Raw genomic sequence first — 19,475 nt, 5'->3', positions numbered from 1 at the left:
AAAAAAAAAACAGCATGTAATTTCTGTCCTTGATGGAATGTATTAAACAAGCAAACACCACCAACAAGCAAAACAAGTACTACAATGTAAAAATATTAAAAAGGGATTTATATCTTTAAATAAGCACTGTGGAGGGGTGGAGAATGATTTTCAAGGAGAAATGGGGAAAAAAATCGGAGGCTGAGAATTCTGCCAAGAACCTGTCTTGGGATCTAAGTGAGAGACCTATCCCTAGGGTGCAGTGAGCAAACAAGTGGAGGATGGGCTAGTGAATGAGTATAATGTAGACATTATAGAACCTGTTGCTTAATTAGACACGAGGCGTAACTGAAATAGAAAATTTTGAGGCATTTGCAACTATGCAAGTAGTGACATTCCTTCATGAGATAGAGAATATAGAAACAATAGAGGAGAAACAGGTGTCCAGGATATGGCAGTTAACTTACTTTTGAATCTAAGGACATCCAAGTTTGGGTGTCTGGCAGGTGATTGATTATCATTGTCTGGCTTTCACGGAGAGATTTGGCCACTAGAAGTGGAATATTTACTCAGTTATCCAGATGTTTTCTTCTGATGTGCATCCATTTCAAAACTGGCATTAAAGAGCTCAAGTTTAGATATTCAAATGAGCTGTTTTTCTCTTTTTGCAGGAGTTGTGGGATTCAAAGCCTGGACCACCGCATCAGATTTCCAGCTGATAAGAGCTGACATTTTACCTTATCACTTATGTGATCTGTGTATTTCTTAGGACAAGAACATACATAGAGATTTCAAACTAGTCCAAAAAAGTTTTCAAATATCATAGAGATTTTCAAACTAGTCCAAAAAATAAGCATATTTTTAAACTCTTAAGTATGATGAGTTTTAATTAATAGGTGAATGAATAGCTTAAGCAAGTAGATTCTCAACTGGCAAAACTTTTTGTTCATCATTGCTAATCATTCAATATTGAACCAATTTGTAATAACATTGTAGAAAATACAGATGGAAGGTTATCAGTGCTACCTAAAAGATACGAGTTATGTTTTCTTTTCATTTCTTTTATTTTAATGACTGAAGTCTTGCAATAATCAGGCTGGTAGTTTATTTTTCATGATGAGATTACTATGCACAAACTGCAGGTGAAGAAAATTGTCTGACTAGTAAATTTCTAGAGTAGAGATGCTTTTCATTAATGAGGAAGATAAAGAAATTCATTTATTATGTTTAAAATGATTAATTTCCAAAAATAGAAAGAGCGCCACCTCAGTAGAGGTAAAATGAGAAGCTTCTAGAAGCTTCTTTAAAGATAGGAGAAAAAAATTCACACATGTTCATGGTTAGAAGTCAAAGTTTTTGAGAAGGAGCCTTGGCCAGCAAAGTTCCAGAGATTTCAATGCTTCTGTTAGTTTTTTACAATTGACAAAAAAAAATTATCATCTTAGCAGATGTAGAAATTTAGACATATATAGCCTTTGATGTGAAATCCTGGAAGAGTTAAGTTCCACCCTAATGTAGTTATTAATATCATTGGATAAGGTCTATCAGTCAGCCCCCTGGAAAAGTCTGAAGGTGGCATTTGGAAAAGTAAGTGCCTTACGTCAAAATCTATCTTATTTGACTGCTAGCGCAGCAAGTATGAGAACATAGAAGTCATTCTTACAATTGATTAATCACAATCCTCTCCTTGAAAATTCATCTAGGTAAATTTCCAGAATTCTTTTAGATGAAAGCTATTTAACTAATGGGATGTTTACAACTATAGAAATATTTATGATCGTAGACTTGAAAAAAGAAAGGACAAAAATTGGAGAAAGAGAGAGGGATTAAGAAAATGGTGATGTCGGTGAAGTGAAATAAATTCATGAGACATGCATTCCTTGAGGCTTAGTTTACCTTTCCAAAAATATCAAGAGTGCTCCACATAATGACAGAACTCTTTTACGACTGTCGGTAGTGACTAAGTGCCTGCAACTATTGTATAGACGACCTTGTCTAAGAAGAAAAAACTCATGATCACATAAAATGTATAATTGTGTGCAAACTAGCTGGGAAATTGTAGGGAAATTATTTAACCTCTCTCAACCAATTTCCTCATTTTAAAAATGGAAAGTGTAAAGCTTGCATTTTCAGGGTTGCTATCAGTATTAAGTTATGCCATTCTGTCTACTCTACTTAAAGTGGGGCAGTGGGCTATGTTCCTGGCACAACTTAAAACCACCAAATAAACATGGCATGCATTACTCAATGGTAAATAATTGGAAACACATTTGATGCACATATCGGTGGAGTAAAATTCAAGAAGAAGGCCAAGACTACAAAAATATTCCAGACTTCCAGTGGCCTTGCTGGGTACATGCAACCCATTCCCCAAACTCTAGACAAATCATCTGACATTATTGTTCTTTTTTCAAGACAATTTTAGACAGGAAAAATGAGAAGTTTTGTTTTATGTGTATCTATCTAGTACACAGTAGGCCTTCCATAAATTGTTTTTAAAATAATAATAAAAGTTGAGTCATCAAGAGCTAAGTATTCACTACAGAATAAATATATATAATAAGTATATTCACTGTGTGTGAATTATCTCATTAAGGCTTCGCAATGCCCATGAAGTAGGTACAATTGTCATCCCTTACATGATAGACAAAAAAATTTTTTTGAAAAAAAAATTGCAAAATAATGTGTCTAAGTCCTGACAGCTAAGGAGTAGGAAAGTCAGAATTCAAACTCATGACATTTGATTATTATTTTTAATTAATGTTTATTTAGTTTTGAGAGAGACAGAATGCACAGAGAGAGAGAGGGAAACACAGAATCTGAAGCAGGCTACAGGCTCTGAGCTGTCAGCATAGAGTCTGATGTGGGACATGGAGCTCGAACTCATAAACCGTGAGATCATGACCTGAGCCGAAGTTGGCCACTTAATCAACTAAGCCACCTGGGTGTTCCCAGGCCATTTGATTTTTAAATTTGTGTACTTAGCAACGTGCTACACTAAAAAGCAAAATCACAGGTCCACAAAACTCCTAGATTCACATAGTGGCTTGAACACCTACAGGAACAAAGAAAACCCCAGAAACAGCAACACAGTGACCTTTGCAACCCAGAATTGGCCTGTGAGGACAACGCAAGCACACAGTCACTGCTAGGACTCCTTCCTGCTTCACCAAAGGTCCCATGTGGGAATATTTTTAAGCCTTCCCTGAATTTCTGTATGTGTGTATGTATGGATGGATGTATTTTGAGAGAGGGAGAGACACAGATGAAGAGGGAGGTAGAGAGAGAGAATCCCAAGCAGGCTTCATGCTCAGCCTGGAGCCTGATGTGGGTCTTGATCTCAGGACCATGAGCTCATGACCTGAGCTGAAATCTAGAGTCAAATGCTTAACCAACTGAGCCACCCAGGCACCCCTGCATTTGTATTTAAAGTACTCTGTCCTTAGAAGGCATATATGATTGGCCAAGTCCAAGTTACATGTGTAAATCTTGGCTTTGGGGATGCAGAAAGGTGGGGATGGGTTCATCCTTTGATACTCATTTGAAGGACGTTGAGTCATACCTTCCACTCAGTCACAAAATTTGGCTTATTTCTGTAAAATATGAAAGAACATCTGATGCTGAGCAGTTAGAGAAAATGTGTCCCCAGACTTTTTCACCTAATGTGATGAAAATGCTCTTTGTATACTAAACAGAGGCCTAGTGTTTCCCAAAAAAGACAATCCGAGTCTTGGGGCCAGTAGTGCCACATGATGCACAGGTGTCCTCCAGGTCTGCTCTATCCCCCGTGAGTGTTCTGCAACCGCTAGACCTGTCTTTTCCAAAGTAGTAGCCGCTAATCACATGAGGCTAGTTTGTACCATTTTAAATAAGGCTAGTATGACTCAAGATGAACTATAAGTATGAAATATATAGTGGATTTTAAAGACACATGTGTTAAAATGTGAATATTTTAGGTGTATTTGATTTTAACCAAGTGAAGTATATTATTTATTATTTATTGAATTTTACCTTTTTAAACTTTTTTAATGTGAGTACTTAAAATTTAAAAAATAACATATGTGGGGTGCCTGGGTGGCTCAGTCGGTTAAGCCTCCGACTTCGGCTCAGGTCAGATCTCACATTCGTGGGTTCGAGCCCCGTGTCAGGCTCTGTGCTGACAGCTAGCTCAGAGCCTGGAGCCTGCTTCCAGTTCTGTGTCTCCTTCTCTCTCTGCCCCTCCCCCTCTCATGCTGTCTCTCTCTGTATCAAAAATAAATAAAACATTAAAAAAAATTTTTTAAAAATAACATATGTGGGTCACATAATATTTATATTGGGCAGACTTGCTTCAGACTAAATGGAATTGTTAATATAAGCACTAACAGTAGCTTGGCCTCAACACTATATTTGGAAAAATAGGTAGGAAAATATGGAAATTACTTAGAATATATATACTTATATTCTACATGTATCAATGGACATGGTGGAGTGCCTGGTTTAAATTAACATTCCCACAAAGGATGACTATGTATAAAATGCATTTAAAAAAACAGATTGAAAGCATCAGTGAAAAATTAAACTTGCAGTGACGTGAAAAGCTAAGATGTTAGAGAGAAGTAAAATGCATTGAGATGATCTTAATATTCTCCTGGCAATTTTCCCTCAAGCGATTGCCAGCTCCCAAATTGGAAGTGTGCAGAATGAGACGCTGAGGAAAAAAGCAGAAATCAGCTGCTAAGAAGGCAGAGGATACATTGGAGTCACCATTCTGTGCATCAGATCCGCAGAACTTATACATCTGATAACTAGAAGTTTGAACTCTGGTTAATCCTTCCCATTTCTCCCAAGTCCTAGCCCTTGCCAAGCACCAATCTAGTCTTTGTTTCTGTGAGTCTGGCTTTATTTAAATACTACATATAAACAAGTCCATTAAGAATTTTTCTTTCTATTTCACTTAACAAAATGGCCTCAAGGTTCATCCATATTATCACAAAGGGTAAGATTTCCTTTTTTTCTTTTTACAGCTTAATTTAATGCATTTCATCCGTCAGTGGACTCTTCAGTTTGTTTCATATGTTGTCCATTGTGAATAATGCTACAGTGAATATAGGGGTGAAAATATCTCTTCAAGACAATAATTTCCTTTGAGGGCCTTCCTTTTAGTATTTTCTTGTAGTTAAGATGCAGTATTGAATTATTGCAGTTTTTGCATGTCTGAAAGGGTCATCACTTTATGTTTGAAAATTATTTTTTTCTGAATTAAGAATTCTAGTCTAATAGTTTCTATTTACCAGTACATCAAAGTATATTCAATTGCTCCACTGTCTTCTGGCTTCATATTTCCTAGAAAACTCTGCTGACTTCCTTACTTTTGTTCCTCCACATGTCTTTTTTCCTCCAGCTTCTTTTAAAATTTTCTTTTTATTACTGTTAATAAGCAGAATTGATCATTGATTATTATATGTTATATGCAGTATTGATAAAATTGATTAGTGTATGTCTTGATGTTTTCATCATGTTTCTTGCACTTCTAGTAACTCAAATTTTATAGTTTTCATCAACTTTGGAAAATTTTTGGCCATCATTTTTTCACAAATTTCTCCTTTTAGATACCTCTAACTTCTGCTGCCACAAAAAAAGGAGTTGTGTTCATTTTCCAATTTGAATAAAATAAAATTTTAAAACAAAAATGAAAAATGAAGGGAACAGGACCCCTTCTTTCCTAGTTCTTTCTTGAAAGCCAGACAAATTCCAGTCCCTACCACTCCCATTCTCCTGCCCAGGGGACCCAGACTCCTGGGTCACCTTGATGACCTTATAATAATTTAGAAGATCTAGATTCTTATGGTGGATTTCCACTTAAAAGTAATTATTAGTTATTTAATTTCTCTGAGTTTCACTTTCTATCTCTAAAAGAGACAGTTGGGAAAACTGATGTTTTCCATCTTAGGCCCAAATAAAGTTCTATCCTGATGTCAATTTACCTAAACTTGAAACAATGTTTTTCTTCTTCTTGTTGTTTTTAATCATTGACTAACACTCTTAGAAGTCTTCTCTGAACAGTGGATTTCAGTGGTTATAATGGATTTCTAGTTATTGTTTTAGTCTGGAGCCAATGTCCAATAATTCCCTGAGGTCTATGTGGATCCTGTTTCCTAGTGTGTAGTTTCCTAAATAAGTATTTATTCCTTTGGTTAAGGCTACTTCCACAGACATACTTGTGGTGTTATTTTAAAGTTCTTCCTGGGGCGCCTGGGTGGCTCAGAAGGTTAAGCCTCCGGCTTCGGCTCAGGTCAGATCTCATGTTCGTGGGTTCAAGCCCCACGTCAGGCTCTGTGCTGACAGCTAGCTCAGAGCCTGGAGCCTGCTTCGGATTCTGTGTCTCCTTCTCTCTCTGCCCCTCCCCCTCTCATGTTCTGTCTCTCTCTGTATCAAAAATAAATAAAAACATTAAAAAAAAAAGTTTAAAGTTCTTCCTGAAGAATGCCCACTCAAACCTTAATCTGAGACTCAGGTCATAGATTTGAGGAAGAGCCATGATTCTCTAAAATGGTGACTTAAGTCAAGCCTCTCCATCCATTTTACATGTCAAGTAGGACCTTAGTAGGCTATCCACACATTTAGCTCTGGGGCACGTCATAATCATAAATCATCAATAAATCTCTCTGAGTACCCTCTTCAGACTGCTACAAAGGCTCTAATGATTATTACAGAAAATGTGCCCAACTTGCCTTAGCTAGTTAAACACCATGCCATGGTCTTAGTCCTCTCATAATCTTCCTGTCTGCAAGAGAATTAGGGACCTTATTTTAATTGTAGAGTCTCTTGTCTCCCACCTGCATGGTGAGGCTTCCTTTACCAGTGTAGATCTCAATGTCATGGCAAAGGAAGCAATCTGGACCCTTGACCAGAACATAAGTGGTAGGCACATAGTAATTCAAGAATGATAAATCTATTCTAACAATTCTGTTTCTCAACATCTTTGTGTTTTATCTGATACACTATACCAGAGAAAGGTCTGTAATTTTAACTTCATTCATGGTAAACCATCATTGAATCATGGTTTCTATCAGTTAGAGCCATAGCATTGAATTCAGATTCTCTAATGAATTTATCAGCTATCAATATGTTCACATAGACCCTTTGTTGAGAATCCTGGACATTCCCAGAGTCATTACTGAAATTTTTACCAATAAAATTTAGCAAGCTCTGAAAGTCTTTTGTATATAGGCCTTCATTCAGTGTTTAAATTTGAAATTTGTCTTTCAGGTCATACTGATATTTCCTTCCAATTAAAATAAGATCCACATAAAAACAAGGCTTTTGTCTGCTCTATTCATTGCTGCATGAATGTGGCATTTAATGAATATTTAGTGAATGAAATAATGAATGAATATTTTGAGTTGTAGATCTGGGAATAATGGAAGGTAGTAAAACAAAAGGAGAATTGACTCCTTGTACAGCTACAAGTCTCCTGGGGAGAGACAGTGCAATGTGTTAGCACTTTGAAAAACTTATATGCTGAATTCTCTCTGCGTTAAATCCTAGTTGACACCTAGGATATGTATAACATGGCTTTTCTTATTACCAAAGATTACTGAGTCATTATATTCATTAGCTTCAATCCCAATGGCTTTGCTCTCTGAAGTAGATTAAGTAATAATTTTCTCAATAATATATAACATTATACGTTTTTAAATAAGTGCTATATTGGCATTCAAAGAAATAGCTCTAAACATTGGAATGGCTTATTTTCAAGCAGGAGACTTTCAGTTGAAAGTCTCCTTAAACAAGTTTTCTGATACATAATTCAAAATGATGAATAGTGTACATTGGCCAATACTGTACATTGTACAGTTCTTTCTGTTATGTATTAAGATGATCCTTTTAGACCTTTTTTCCTGTCCTGCAAGATGTTCTGATCTTTTGCAAAGCAAAGATCTGAAAAAAGTAAACCTTGACCCAACTGAGTCAATTGCAGTATATCTTATAACTTCTTAGATGAAAGAAGGTGGAATGTAAAAATTTTTCTTCATGGCTCTTTTAAGAAATTAAATAGAAACTGAACTGTAAAGAATAATGCTTTCATGGTCCCTTTTCCTACAAAATAGCAGCGTACACAGTTGAACTAGGAAAAGACTAACAAACCAGAATTAGACCAATCTCTTACACTTTTGTTCGACAGGTTGCCTAGGCTTGTCCTAGCTATTTAGTGGTAAAGAAGAATTAAGCTTTAATTTAACTTCATCTGAGACCAAAAAAAAAAGCATGCCAGTTCCCTAGACTACCATTCTTGACTTGCATCAATTAGGTATGAGAAGTTCTATTGTAAACTTAGTACTTCCCCGCTGAAGACTCTCTCTGGAAACTCCCCTGTTTAGGAGACGATAGTATCTTCAAAAGCACCACCCCTCCATGAAATTCCTTTTCCAATCTGGACAATCTTCCCTGTGATTTTTCCTTGGCTAAATTGCTTTTAATTGCATTCCTGTTTGCTTTTCTTCTCATCTTCTGAATTAAATTTAGCATTAATATGATGTGTCCCAGCAAGCCATGCAGTTTTATTACTTTCCCAATCTGGATTTTTTTTAACAGAGAGAAATTTTAATGGCCTGTATTTCTTCCTACCTTCATCCTCATCAATGAACATTTCAAACCTGGCTTGAATACATAAAACAGAATAGTGTGTGAACATGCAGAAAAGTTTCCCAAAGTAGCTAAAGGTCAAAATATTCAAAGCTGATGTTAAAATAAAAGGTACTTCTCAAAACTGGTGATACTTGAAGAAATAAAAAGTATTTTGAACATTCAAAACAAGCAATTAATTTGGAATATTCAATGCAAGTTAGGTCAAGTTTTGGGAGGGAAGTGGGGTATATTAGTTTTCTATCTCTATGTAACATAGTACTAAAAATTTAGCAGATTAAAATGACACCTGTTTATTAGCCCACAGTTTTGTAGTTCAGAAGTAGGACATGACATTGCTGGTTCTCTTTCCAGGGTATCACAAAGCTAAAGTCATGATGTTACAGGCTGATTTCTTATCTCAAGGGTCTGAGAAAAGCCGCCTACAAGTGCATTCCTCTTGTTGACAAAATTCAGTTTCTCCCATTTGTAAGACTCAGGTCCGTGTTTTCTTACTAGCTGTCATTCAAGGCCGCTTATGGTTGATAGAAGCCTCACACATTTATTCTTTGCTATGTAGTCCCTTCTATTTTTAAGTCAGAAACTGTCTGTTGAACATTTCTTATGATATGAATCTCTTACTTCCTCCAATTCCACCCTCGAGACCCAGAGTTAAAAGGCCAATGTGACCAGATAAGGTACACCTGGGTAATCTCCCTATTTTAAGATCAGCTAATTTCAGGACTTAATTACATCTGCAAAACCCCATTTGCCATATAATGTAACATAATTATGGGAATGATTTCTGCAAATAATGCAGCTTCTACCCAAGCTAAAGATAGAGGGTCATCGAAATTGTTCCTTAGAATTCTACCTAGCACAGAGGGAAAAACATAAATCTGACAAAGCCCACTAAAAAGTTCCCCATTTAGTTAGTTTTCTTTAAGCAATGCCAAAGTGATTATTTAAAGTAATTAAGGGATTATTGGATAATATGGAAATTTACTTGGCTATTTAATAATAAAATTTTCGTTTTCGTTTTTAATGTAACGAGAGTAGAGATCAAAGCCATAAAAATACTTAAAGATATGTTGCCACATGGTTCTCAGGAATCAACTTATCAATTTTTTTTCTTATAAAATGTTTCAATATATTTAAGCCACACTAGCTTCAACCGTCGCATATAGAAATAGAGACCTTGACAGGTAAGTAGCTAATGAATGCAATAGAATTTTCAGCAACTTGTCATTTGCTGTCATCCCTGTCGCCACTTCTGCACCCCAGGGAATCAGCTATTTGAAGAAGGGTCCTGAAACGGTGCTGGAGCTTGTGTATGGAATGACACCATCTTGATTCAGTGCTAAATATGCTGGAAAAGAGTAAATAGTCAAAAGCAGCTCGTCATTCAAAATAATACATTTGAAAACGATAGCCACGTACAGTAAGTGCAATCACATTAATCAAGATATACGAACACACTGCTCTAACACCGTAATATTCATTTGAGAGGATAAGAAAATTATTTACAAATTTAAAAATGCCAATGTTTAAATTTCTAATTTTATTTAACAAAATTTACCCCACCAGCTACATTTTTCATCGTTTGACTTTGACAGTTCAATGAGAAAGTATTTCAGTCCTTTACAAATCAAGACTTTCTATGTGAATATTTTGAAAGCTCCCTCTTATGTCCAAATTCATTTGAATTCCTCCATCATGATATCAAACTGAAATTCCGCATTCAGCTAAAACAACATAGGCATCGCAACAGGCAAATGCCACGACCGAAATGAAACTAAACAATTCTTTATTAGACATCCTCTTACGTTTCTCAGTGTGCCTATGTAAAGAATTGCTAATGCAAGGGTTTGTCTTACAGATTGTTAGGAACTAACAAAGTAGCAAAATATGTTTATAGTGTGTCCTGAATTTAAAAACATTTTCTCCTTGGAGTCAAAAATTGAGATTTTCTTCCTTGAACTCATAAGAAGCTGTTCAATATCTGGGTTTACTGATACTTAGAACTCAGTCCAGGTACTATAAAAATAACTGCCACTGACTGACTATTATTACGTCCAAGAGACTGCTCAAAGCTTTCCTTCTGAAAACCACAAAAGTTACCATTCTGACATTGCAGGTGGAAAACTGAGATCAGAAGCATTTAGTAATTTACCCAAAGTAATAAGTAGCAGAGTGAAAATTATTTGAATTCAGGACTCTTCAAATCCTTACAGCTAACCTGTTAGGCCTAAAGTCGAAGAAAAAATAAAAGTCAACTGGTCTACCTCAATATGATAGTCATCATTCTGTTTTAGCATTTTAAGCTTCTCACTCACCATGCAGTGTCCATTTGTACCACATTTTTTCTTTGTCAATAATATTTGGGGTTGGTTTTATAGCTACTAAGTACAGTATATTTTAGATTTAATCACAAAAAACTCTCCCTTTCTAGAGTAATCAACATAGGAGAATTGCTCCTTAAAACAAGATTAAAGCACTCTACAAGGAAGGTGCACACCAATTAGTGTCTATGGCAGTTGGATGTGATGCAAAGAGAATGGTGGACGTGAAGAAAGATCTGGAAACAATCTGTGTGATGTGTGAAGGTTACCGTAAAAGAATCAGATGGTACTGGAGTCTCTCCAGGGACAAGGAGACATTCCTGAGAATGCAGATAGTGAGGATGACTCTTACCAGGTAAAATGCTTGTTAAAGGAAGGTCACGGTGGAAAGACTACAAAAGTGGCTGAACCCAGGAAGGGAGCTGGAAGGAAATTTGAGGTTTTGAAAAGTTTGAGCCTAGAACAAATCGTTTAAAATAACTGTCAATATATTAAAAGGGGTCAGTAATAAGTTTGTCAAATGCTATCAGATAAATGTGTGAATGAGTGGTACATACTCCCCATGCTGTCCAGATAGCCCTGAACCATCAACAACCATCAAGACCGAGAACTGGACTTCATGAGTTAGGAGACAGTCTGAAGGAGGCAAATTCACATTTCTACTCTTATTTCTGTCTGAATCTGCAAACATTTTGTAAGATCTGATTTATCAACCAACTATGTATAAATTATGGTATGATGATGACTTTCTATGCAATACAAAGGATAAGGAGGGTTTTATTAATAGTAAAAGATCCCCACTCAGGTTGAATTGTTAAGCACAAACTGAAATATGTGCTATGTGAATAAATAGAGATTTTTCAGCATACTCTATCTGTTATAATTTAAGAAAAGTCCCAGATCTCTATATAATAATGAAACTTTTTGTCTATAACTATATGTTACATTAGAGGCAGAAGATCCAGCAAAATGTTTTCAACTGCCAGTTGTCCTGCCTTTATTCACTGAATTTCAATGAAAAACACAGAAATGTCAACTAGAAAGTTAAGAAAATAGCATATGGACAATTCTTTCAAAGAAATATATTAAGTCAATAAGATTAGATAACATTTTAAAGATGAATTAGACTCGGTGTTGGCAATGATGCAGTGAAATGTATGGTGACATATTATCATACATTGTTGTTAGAAGTATTTTTCAGCTTAATGACATATAAAACATGGAAGAGTTGTGTGAGTTTTACCCCAGCAGCGGAATCCTAGAAAAATATTGGCACGTGGGCACTTAGATATAATGCATACAAGGAAGATTATTGAAGCACTGTTTGTAACTGAGAAAAATTTGTAAGATTTTATCAAAAGAACAAGTATTTAAAAGTACTCTGTACCTATACAGGCAAATGTCTTGTGGTCATAAAAACTTAAGTACTTTGCAATCATTGGAGGAGGTACACCTATTGGTACTGACATGAAAAGTTTTTCCAGTGTATGTTGAATAAATAAAAGCAAGATACCAAAAAGTGTGGATAGCATGATCTCATTTGCTTAAATATTGCAGCCACATTGATTTGCAAATATAGAGAATAAAACAGCAAGAATGACACTAAACAGGAAACAATGGTCATCTCTGATGTGTATTTAGAAAGGATAGAAAGGAAGATGAAAATTTTCACTTTTCATCTGATACACTCTTATACTACTTAGCATTTTACAACTAGAATGTGCCTTTTGCAAGTTTTAAAATAATCTATGGTTTCTATATAGAGTTTCTAACTGTAAATGGTAAAGTTTATAGATTTAATAGTGCCATGTAACTGATTTCATCAGGCTTTATGATTAGGAACCAATATTTTAACATCAGTGATATAGCTGTTTTACTAACCTCCCTCAGTCATTGTTTATGTGAAAAACTAATTTGACTGGTCAATTATATAATTTTTTTCAAAGAGAATAATTGTTTTATTGATTTGTATTCCTCAAAAATCATGATGATTCTAATAAGCAATATGTAGGGGCACCGGATTGGCTCAGTCAGTTGAGCGTCCGGCCTCAGCTCAGGCCATGATCTCGCAGTTCATGGGTTCAAGCCCTGCATCAGTCTCTGTGCTGACAGTTAGCTCAGAGCCTGGAGCCTGTCTTCGGATTTTGTGTCTCCCTCTGTCTCTGATCCTCCCCTGCTCATGCTCACTCTCTCTCTCTCTCTCTCTCAAAAATAAATAAAACATTAAAAAAACAAACAAGCAATATGTATAGTTTGACTATATTCATGTTGCTGTAGGTAAAATTTTTAATTCTAAATACAAACAGTACATTTGAATATAACCACAGTTATTTGGGTGGTATTAAAAAAAAGCCATAATGAAATTACCCTTTAATGCAAGATCAAGCAATTATTTAGTGAAACAATCAAACCATACGTGTTTAGACTTTAGTTCTATCTTACAAAGTATTTGCATTAGCCTGTTACAACATGTGTTTCATAAGATAATCACTGCCATTTACGCAGAAGTAATATTCTAGCCAGGAATATTGTAGACACTGAATAAATATGTCCTAACTTCTTCATTTTTATTGACCATCTAAAGAACACTGCCTTTTGACAACCTTTGTATTCATGAAAAGTCTACGTTATTAGAGAAAGAAAAAGTGTGATGTTCAAAATAATACAAATAAAAGACTGTGCCTGTGTTTAGATATAGGACCATAGAAACGGTGACTTAGATGATTTATTCTGGCCTCATTTAACCACATCTCTCATAAGCATGACTTGAAGCTCGACAAGTAACAACTAAGCAGAACAGCAGCGTTTTGTGTTTCTTTTCTGCTCATGACTCTCAATTTTTCAATGACTTTCCATTGTTATCAATAAAGGTAAAAATCCTTGGCATATAAAGAAAAAATGCAACACCCAAACCTATTCCTATCCTACTCTACATGCCTTGAATGATAAAAGGTGAGTTTGGTGAACGTATTCAGAATTTTACTGTCAGAAAATCGGGAAAGAAGTCTTTGGTTTGGGTTCTGTTTTTAACCCCGGCATACATGTACATCTATGTCATTTAATAAATATTATTTCATTTTTAACTTCCTTCTGAGTCCTCATCTCGCCCTGCCCCACTGATTTTAGATGTGTTTTTCTCTCTTCTTGAAATCCACCTCCTGGGTGCCTGGGTGGCTCAGCTGGTTGAGTGGATGACTTCAGCTCAGGTCATGATCTCATGGTTCGTGAGTTCAAGCCCTGCATCAGGCTCTAGAGCCTGCTTTTGATTCTGTGTCTCCCTCTGTCTCTGCCCCTCCCCCACCCCTCACTGTTTCTTACTCTCTCTTTCTCTGTGTCTCTCTCCCTCTCATAAATAAACATTAATTTAAAAAAAAAGAAGAAATCCATCTTCTTGATCCATCTCACCATACGTCACCCTATCCAGGATATTCTTCATCTTACCCTTTGCTGGCTGACTCCAATTATTCAATACATAGCTGCTGGCACCAGCTCTGCTAGGAAGACTTGCCTGATATCATCCTCTTGTGTTTGATGTCCTTTCTCTGTGCTCCATGAGTGTCATGAACATAGATCTATTCTTGCAAGTATTTACCATTTATTTATGTGCTTCTCTCCTCACTAAACATGAGCTGATTTATTGAATGAATGAATGCATGGACATATGAATGAGTGAATAAATGAGTGGAAGAATATTTACCTCAACTTTTTGTCTATTTCAAGTTCTTAAAAAGAATCATTTCTAAAATCTTTATATGCATGTAATATATACTGTTCATATGATACAGTGCTAGCTGGTGAACTAAAGAATCAAAGAGAATAAATTATGTTCTAGGAGAAGGCCATTAATTTATCTTTTTGAAAATACCATTGATGAGACCAAAATCGCCAAAAGGAAGAGTGACACTGAACAATGCTTGCCACTAAGCAGTCTTTATTTAATTGGCATTTAAGGCATTTTCAAAGGATGCTTGGTCAAAGAGATGTATCGTAGCCTTATGCTGAGCACTATTTAATTATTTCAGTCCTCATCTGTCACATTAGCACCCTCCTGTCTTATTTTTGGTGCCCCCAAAGCAATGCAGTTGATGGGTTATGGAAAATAAATCTAGTGTGGAAACACTGATAATTTGCTCAAGGTCAAAAAAAAAAAAAAGACCAGGCAAGAGTAATTTGCAACTACTAAATTGCTCAATGTAGTGCTCTGGCCTGACGCTCTGTAATGGGAGGGGGACTTGACAAGAGTCAAGACTCTTTAGAGAAATATGCAAATCAAAAATTTGCCATCTTTCTAAATCCTTTTAATCCATCAGTTAATCTCAACAATGACCTACTTTTCAGAACATTGAATATGCCTGGCTACCTAATCACATTATCTCACTTCTCTTCTGCAAACTTTGAAGTGGGAAAGATATATGTGTAAATGAAAGCATTGATAAAGCACAGCTGTCTGTCATATTTCCAATCTTCTCAGAAAAACAAGTGATTTATAGCGTGATGAGATCAAATCTTCCTCCATGGCATGCTAATGGCTATATTTTAAAACACAGTTAGCGGAACTCATGCAATAGCCCAGAGTGAATGACATTAACGTCAGATCTTTGAACAAATCTAGTTAATGTGAAAGCAGAAAAGAAAGATGATCTCATTTTAGAAACAACAATAAGAATGATGCTGTTTACTAAGGGATTGAGACTATGAGAGTTTAGTGTTATATCTTTGAGCTTGCCTTTTATTAGCTAGCTTTCCACTGTAAAATACATTAAAAATTCATTTATGGAGAATATAGCTCAGAACTGTTATAAAGTGGGTGCTTTTCTGAGAAAGAATCATGACATAGTTAATCTGCTCCTGCCTTTACATCCAGAAGCATTATTTGAAAGCCCACTAAGTCACTACTACTATGCAAGGAGCTATGAAGAGACTACAGAGATAAGAAAAAACATATCTTGCCCATAAGCATTGGTAGGTGGGGAATCCAAGATATATATAAATACAGCTTTTTAACATATATGTATGTTAAATATAAACATATACATCTTATTAAAAAGATACCTGATGATAAATGTCTTAGTTCAAGTTCCTTGGAAGCAGAAACTAATATACTGATTTTTAATCAATATAATTTATTGAGGACCTCTTTTAGAAGAAAGAAGGTGATTGGGGAGGCTGGGCGGCTCAGTTGGTTAAGCTTCCAACTTTGGCTTAGGTTATGATCTCAGTTTGTGAGTTTGAGCCCCACATCTGGCTCTGTACTGATAGCTTGGAGCCTGCTTCGAATTGTGTCTCCCTCCCTCCTTCTCTACCTGCCTTGACTCACACTCTCTTTCTCTCAAAAAATAAATAAATATTTGAAAAATAAAAGAAGAAGGAAGGTGATGGAAGGAGGAAAAGAAAACAAGCATATAGTTTTAGATAGAGACAGACTCGTTTCAGTCTGATCACATGGGCACATTTTGGAAGATGACATTGCAGAATTTTTCCCCACTTTGAGGGAGAACTTTTATATCCCATGCTAGTCAGTCATGGGCCAAGGTCTGCCTCTAGATATGTAGGGGATGGGGCAGCAGTGCCTCCTGGGTAAAATAACTCCCATTTGTCTAAAGGCAAATCTCTAGCAAAGTGGACAGCTGTGAGTTGTCATCAGTCAACACATTAGTAGAGAAAAGGTGTATTGTCATTAGGGCAGCATCATGGTGGGTCAGCAACATAGTATCATAATGTTTAAGTATTATTAATTGTACATCATAGTTTTTAAGTTCCAGGGTATCAAGAAAAATCATCATTTAAATACTGTTTATCTCTTTATGAGGAACAGATTAGTCTTGATTCAGTTTTACACACATAGTTGTATCATGTTTGGTGGAATCATGATCTCACTATTGTCTTTACTTGGAGATTAGGCATGGTTTATAAGGAGATGTGCCAAGTTGACGAAGAGTGGGTTTGTGATGGGTAATTTTATGTGTCAGTGTGACTAGACACGGGGTACCCAGATCAAACATTTCTAGGTGTGTCTGTGAGTGTGTTCCTGGATAAGTTAGGATTTGACTTGACAGACTGAGTAAATTAGATTGCCCTCCCCATTGTTGATAGGCATCACTCAGTCTGTCGAAGGCATGGGTAAAACAAAAGAAAAAGGAAGTTTCACTCCTTTTTCCCTTGTCTCGTTGTTTGAATTGAACCATCTCATCTCATCTTCTCTGGCTCTCAAACTAAGATTGTACCATCATCTGCTCTGGTTCTCAGCCTTCGGACTCAGAGTGAATCATACCGCTGGCTTTCTTGGGTGTTTGGCTTGCAGGTGAACATCATGGGACTACTCAGTCTCCAGAAACCTGTGAGCTAATTTCATATTTTCTTATTTAATAATAATGGAAATTATTATTACTATTATTATTATTATATTCTACTTGTATATGTATTAATTTTCTCTGAGGAACATATGCATATGTGTATGTATTATAGTTTCTCTGAGGAACTGTAATACATCTGTGACTATTTACCTTACACAGCAAAAGGGAGTTTGTAGCTGTGATTAAATCAGTGGTCTTAAAACAGGCAAATTATCTTGGATTATCCAGATGGGCACTGTGCAATACAAAAATCCTTACAAGTTGAAAGAGGAAGGCAGAAGAGTGAGAATCAGAAAAGGAGATATAATGAAAACAGATCTCAGTACTTTTCAGATTTTTCAGATGAGGGGGTCATTAAGCAAGGAATGCAAACAGTCTCTGGAAGCTAACAAGAAGTCTCTAGGAGCTACATAACAAGAAGATGGAGTCTTCCTTATAGCTTCTAGAAGGAAAATAGCCCTGTGTCACCCTACTGACTTTAGCCTCAGATCCATTCCCAAATTTTGATCTCTAGGTCATAAAAGAAAGAGATTTGTGCTATTTTAAAGCCCCAGAATTTTGGTGATTTGGTACAGGAATAGGTATGTTGTGATTTCTACACTAGAAAGAATCTGATGTAATCCACCTGCCAACATATGGTTGCCCCATTTAAGATCCAGCTTTAGTCTTTGTTCCTGTCAGATCAGACATTCAGTTGCAGCAATCATTAGAACAGCCTTGGTGATAAGGAACCCAAGCTGTTGAGTCAATGCATAGCCTCTATCTCTACCACCATGGTTATAAAATTCATGAGCCCATTTTGCTAGCACTGAGATGTCTGAAGACAGAAGCTCATTGACATCAATTAGTTGATCACTCTCTCCAGTTGGTGATTTAGTGCCTTTTCTAAATCTCCGTGTAGTGATGTATTGCTTCTTCTACAATGGTAATCGCCAATGGTGCTAATACTTTGTGTCCATTCCCATAAATTTATACACGTCTCTTCCTCAAACCCCCCCTCCCCAAACTTTAAGCCTCACTCATTAGAGGCCTTTGACCAATCAGCTAAGTAATTCATTACTGCTCATAAATATAGCATACTCTTTAAAAAAAAGCCACTTCTACTCCACATAAAGTGGATGGTCAGATGTACTTCCCAACACTCTCCCAATTGGTAGGCTTTTACAACTGTATTCTAGGATCATCCCTCACTTGGCCTTTGTTTCAAGAACAACCAATTTCTATCTTTTACCCATAACTCATGTTGGTCCACTCTTGATCTCAGTTTTGGCTTTTTCCTCCTTTGTCAGCTAGCCATGGTTTGTAAAGCTATGGTTGTGAGCTGAGGGAGTGGCATCATGCAATAATTGGTGACAGGAATTTGGGGGCCGCCTGTTTGTGTATATACATTACTATAATTTCTGGTCTGCCGAGTTCCAATCCTTGCTGTACAATATCCATCTTAAGATAAATTGCTGATCAGCTTACCTTATCTGACAGCTTGATAGGTCTCATAATAACCAGGACATAAAGGTTACTTGATTTTCCACAGTCAGGCATTTGGCTTTTACTATGGCTCTGTAGCATGTCATGAGCTATTTTTCAAATGATATATAAGTTCTCTGCTGCAGATAGCACAGCCTAGGTTCATAATGTTTGACTTCCGTGCTGTGATTCTCCTACTGGTCTTGCCAGGGGCTCTATTTGTCATCTTTCTCTACCATAGTTACCCCTATGACCATGGTACTGCCAGATCATATGCTTCAAATGGCATGGCTGCTTATATTTATTATACTGGCCCTACTCGCTCTGACTTGACTTGGAATAAACAGTCTTACATATAATCCAATACTTGTAGCAGAGCAGTATATGCAAGATTGAAATATGTTGTCTACCAATGGAAATCAATACCAATGGGCCAAAGTTTTAGGAGAAAAAGGGTATTAGTATATTTGCAAAATTTCTTTCCCAGGATGTTTATCAATTACAAAGAGAAATATAGTAACTTTATAGTGGAAAACTGAGTAGACACCACTTTCACCAAATGATCAAGATTAATCTAGTAGCGGTAAGACATATTGAAATCTTGGACTCCCTGACATCATGCACTGAGAAGGACACAACACTTCTGTGGCATGCTTGCTAAAAATTGTACAACCTCAATCTGATGATGAGAAAACATCAGACCAATCCAAATATTTTACAAAATAACTGA

The sequence above is a fragment of the Suricata suricatta genome, chromosome 10 (assembly GCF_006229205.1).
Source record: "Suricata suricatta isolate VVHF042 chromosome 10, meerkat_22Aug2017_6uvM2_HiC, whole genome shotgun sequence".
Taxonomy (NCBI): Eukaryota; Metazoa; Chordata; class Mammalia; order Carnivora; family Herpestidae; genus Suricata; species Suricata suricatta.
The sequence above is the reverse complement of the archived record's forward strand: the minus strand, read 5'-3'. Positions refer to the sequence as shown.